Source organism: Cynoglossus semilaevis, chromosome 19 (assembly GCF_000523025.1).
Source record: "Cynoglossus semilaevis isolate Cse_v1.0 chromosome 19, Cse_v1.0, whole genome shotgun sequence".
NCBI lineage: Eukaryota > Metazoa > Chordata > Actinopteri > Pleuronectiformes > Cynoglossidae > Cynoglossus > Cynoglossus semilaevis.
In genome coordinates, this window is record NC_024325.1 from 3,709,667 (window position 1) to 3,714,385 (window position 4,719).

General features: G+C 38.7%; 1 long non-coding RNA gene across 1 annotated transcript in view; it reads left to right on the forward strand.

The window, feature by feature from the left end:
- The first annotated feature begins 4,320 nt into the window (after positions 1 to 4,320).
- LOC107990088 (uncharacterized) overlaps positions 4,321 to 4,719 on the forward strand; it is an 8,649-nt gene continuing 8,250 nt past the window's right edge. The window contains exon 1 of the long non-coding RNA XR_001761660.2: positions 4,321 to 4,717. This is a non-coding gene — a long non-coding RNA (uncharacterized LOC107990088). The remainder of the gene's footprint in view (positions 4,718 to 4,719) is intronic.

Genomic DNA, 4,719 nt, shown 5'->3' on the forward strand with positions numbered 1-4,719 from the left:
AACCCAAATTAACTAATATACATTCTGGAGGAGGTGTGCAACAAGACGCTGGAGGTCATCTACCTGTACGACATGGCCAGCACCACATTTTGGACAGCAGCCCGTGGAGGAGCAGCTTTGCAGCCAACAACTAATAGACTGAACAAACTGAAAAAAAAAAAAGCTGGCTCCAACATTGGATGCGAATACGGAGACCTTTGAGGGCGCGTGTGGAGTAGAGACCGTTCCACGCTTCCCTTTTCAACTTTAAACAATAAGCTGCATATGAGTTTTAATTTAAAATAATCAGGTATATTTTTCATTGTTTTTATACATACGAATGGACTTTGTTTTTTTTTTAACTTTGTATATTTGCAAGGTGATTTAGCACAGTTGCCCTTTCTCATGCAGCCCTCCATCGGGGGCCTGTGAGTTGAAACAAGCAGGAATCTTACAACTGTGCCACCGCTGCCCCATTTTTAAAAAGTCCATGATGAAAATGTAGGTCTTAATACATTTTTGGGGGTTATTATATGCTGTTTTTTATCATTCCATCTATCTATTTATAAATACCTCCCAATAACGTGACAAATCCCCCTGGTCCTATTTTATCGAACGCAAAGGTTCCCACCATAACCTGTGGCTCCTCCACTGCTACAGATACCTGAATCTTTTCAAGTATCATTTTTTTTTACTTTTTTTCCTACACGTTTTATCTTTCAAATAATCTCCTCTCGGAACGTTTGCTGTACATTTTTTAGCTTTCACCAAGAATCCTGGTTTTAGACCAGGGGAGTCAAACTCATTTTCACTAGGGAGGCCACATCAGCAATACAGTTCCAAGATCTGGTTGGTAACTGTTAGACTGTATAGATCAGGCATGGGCAAACTTTTGCCCAAGGGTCACGATTGGTCCTAAAATTTGACAGGTGGACAGGTCAAGATATGTAAACGTCATGCATAAAGGCTAAAATGCTAAAATGCTCTTAGCCTTCTCTGGGCCATCTCGAGGTAAAATGTGGGCATTTGAAAAGGCAGAAGTATATTATTACAATACAGACCAATTATATGATTTGGACAAGTTTGGCGGGCCGGATTACAAAGCTAAACGGGCCACATACAGCCCCCCGGGCCTTAGTTTGTCCATGTCTGGTATAGATTGGCAACATGGTCTTTTATTATACGACAATTAAAGACTTTTCCGTGGGCTACACAAAATGATTTGTGTGGGTCCCATTTGGCCCGCGGGCCTTTTTAGACAATGCCTTTTGTTTCCAAAACAACTTATCCAAAAACCCAAGTCTGTAGCTCAAATATACATGTTCTGCTAACTCCACATTTTACCAGGCAGGCAAGGGTGTGTGCGGTTAAGTACTGTACCTGCCAGGAGCTGGAGGGGATCTCTGAGAATTTGCCCAGTCCACTGAAGGTGTAGCACCGGTACATGTGATCCATAGACTCCGAGCAGTGCCACAGCAAGCCGAAGCTGACGGAGTCCTTATTACTGTGGTGGTGGTGGTTGTTGTGGTGGCTGTGGTGCTGATGCTGATGATGGTTCCTCAGTTGGTCCTTGACAATCCAGGCAGGAGATATGAAGCTGAAACTGCAGACGGCCACCAGAGCGGAGGACAGCAGCACCCAAAAGCAACCCACGCAGCTGAACATGCTGGCAGCGTGGGGAGGAAAGCCCGGAGACCGAATCAGATCGTCGCCAATTCCGGCGTATTTCTCTTTCTTTTCCCGGCCCAGGAGTGAATGCATTTGGAGAAGACACCTTCAAGAACGAGACTTTAACTTCCAGCCACGCAACCTGAGCGCTGGCTCGGCGCTAACGGTCAGAGAGAGTCAAGCTGAGGACATGAGGCAGGAGGAGAGCGTCCCTGCAGCACCTGCTCCACACACATCATCTCACTGCTCTCTGAGACGCATGTGAGAGTCAGGGCTGAACAGTCAGTCACACTGATATGAGGAGCACAGCCCTCACCAGTCTCACCAACCGCAAGTTGACAAGATTGAGAAACAGCTACCGGTGTATTTTCACAATAATACTCAGAATATTATCATATTTTGAATTCGTATTTTCACAATAATACTCAGAATATTGTCATTAAAGTTTGAATTATACATCACCGATAATACAAAAATTCGATTTAAAATATTAATAAAAAAGGTTTGAATTATACATCACCGATAATACACAAATTTAATTTAAAATATTCAATTTTAATTTAAAATATTAATAAAAAAATAAGCGAATAGAAAATATAAATATAAATAAGTAGAGAAACCAGTCACCCGTGTAAATTTAAGCGAATAGAAAATATAAATATAAATTACTTATTTATATTAGAAACCAGTCACCCGTGTATATGTTATGCCCAGAAAAAGAAGTTGTGTGTAATTGAACAATTTTGAACGTCGGTGAATTCGCCATAGAAATATAAACTACGCCGTAATTCTGCACAGTCTGCTAGCAAACCAAGAGTACTGCCAACCGTTTACTTTAAAATAGTTTCAAATGACAACCAGACGGATACAATTTCACCGGAAGACTCGATTTCCCAAAACATTTTAGGTTGCTGACACTAGAGTAAACTTTATTTGATTTGTTAACACGTAATTTGTTTGTTATTTAGATGCACTGACATAAGTAGCGGCGATGTTGCTGGTAGTATTCGTAATATAGTAAGACGTCAATAGGTTGTTGACTTGACTTTTATTGTGAAAGAAAATCAATGTTGGCCGTTTTGAACTTAGTGAGTTTAACTTGACGCCACCACAAGCTGTGCGACTCAAAATGCACAACGCTGTACTTAGTTTACGAACTGTTTGTGTACGTTTCCGCTGTAACTGCGAAGCAACAAAACCAAATTTAATTCCCATCATTTTTGTGAATTTCTTTTACCTAAAGATATTAATTTGCAAATACTTTTCCATTAGTTATTCATACGTAGCAAAAACACCGACGAGCACTTACATGTAAAAAAAAAAAAGAGTCAAATTAATGAAAGGTTGTCTTTAGCCAATCAGAACTCGGCACACAGGCTAATTTCTTTGCGGTTCGCGTTTCCTCCTTGTTTCAACAAGTTGGCGAGGTTAAATATTTAATTTCGTTGTCGTTATTAATATATTCAAACGGTCAACTCACTTGTCATTCCAATGCTTTTGAGCCTGGAAAAGCTGAGGTCCTACTAATGCTGTTGAACATTGATTATTGCGTCAATTAATAGTGAAAGGGAAGAGCAGAAAACCGGTGTCAGAGTTACCTTAAACATTTGAGAGAAGTTTTATTTTTATTTGATTTATGTAAGATAGTTAAATTTGTTCCTGGAATAAGAATTATTTTTTAAATAATTCCGACGAATTTTCGCATCAAATATTATTTACTAAAGCACCGGGGTGTTTTTTGTTTTACCCTGACGTAGCGGATCGACCAACATTGCCCCCTGCTGGCTAATAATAACAACAGCCGTGCTCCTTGAAGGAGTAACAGAAGATTTTTACTGCAAGACAGCTGTGAAGCCAATACCAACAATTTCTTTAACATTACAACCAAAAGTACTAGGAAAATACTAACTTCAGCAAACAATACGTTTTATAATATATTTATTTAAATCAAACACAATTTAAATATATTATAGATTACATACACGTACATGTCAGAGAACAGTATAGGTACATAGTACCAACAGTCTTTTCTGGTTCTTTCCCACATCTTGGGCAAGATTAAACAGAAACTGAAAAAAAAAAAAAATCATGGATTGATTACACATTTGATCTCAACGCTGGGTTTGAGTATTTGTGTTGAGTGTTTCTTTTCAGTGATGCATAAAATTAAAAGGAAAAAAAAAACTTGTTCTCTAATTAAAAAGACTAACATTGATAAATAGGGTCAACCAGAAATGTAAAAACAGAGTTTGAAGATTTCCGATAGAACTGGAGCATTTTATTTTAACATTGGAGAGTACTTCTACGCTTGGAGTAGAAGTTGCCGAAAGGCTAATACAGGAAGTCCACAAGTCCAAAAACTGCAACAGAATCTCCTTATGGTTCTATTCCTCACAGATGTTCTACGGTGTGTATAGTTAAAGATACAGTAGGCAGAATTTTTATTGGCAGCATTGATCAATAAGTATGAGATAGCCAGATGACACAAACCTTGTACCTCTTTTGTACTCTTCATATGCTGCCGTAACAATTTATTTTCGTAAATGTATTAATACATCTTTTTGTAGCCCATGTAAAACGCAGTAAATCCAAAAACGCTGCAGGTCACCTGGATAATACCCATCTTTGTGTCTAAAACCAACGTCAACAACATCCTTAACTTTAGGTTAGAATTGCTTTTGAAATTAAAAAAAAAAAAAAAAAAAAAAAAAGTTGTTAATAAGAATTAGGTCCAAACTGTCAAATCACAGAGCCATTTACATCTTTTAGGTCCAGGGAGGATTTGACTATTTATAAGCACTTGAAAGAGCAAAGGTGTCAATATTAGCTACTCTGTGAGTAGCAAGTACTTCAGGACAGAGATTGTGAAGTACATTCCTTCATTAAGCTGCAGTGTTAGCTTCTGTCCTGCCTACTGTAGCTTTATCAGCAAAAGGGAGCAGCAGAGGAAACCACTGCGTGCAGTTTGAGGAGACGTGATTAAAAAGACATACAACACTTCGAGCTGAGGCTGAACTAGGTATGTCTTTCGAGAGACATTGATCTAAAAACATTGGAATGCTTTTTAAAGGT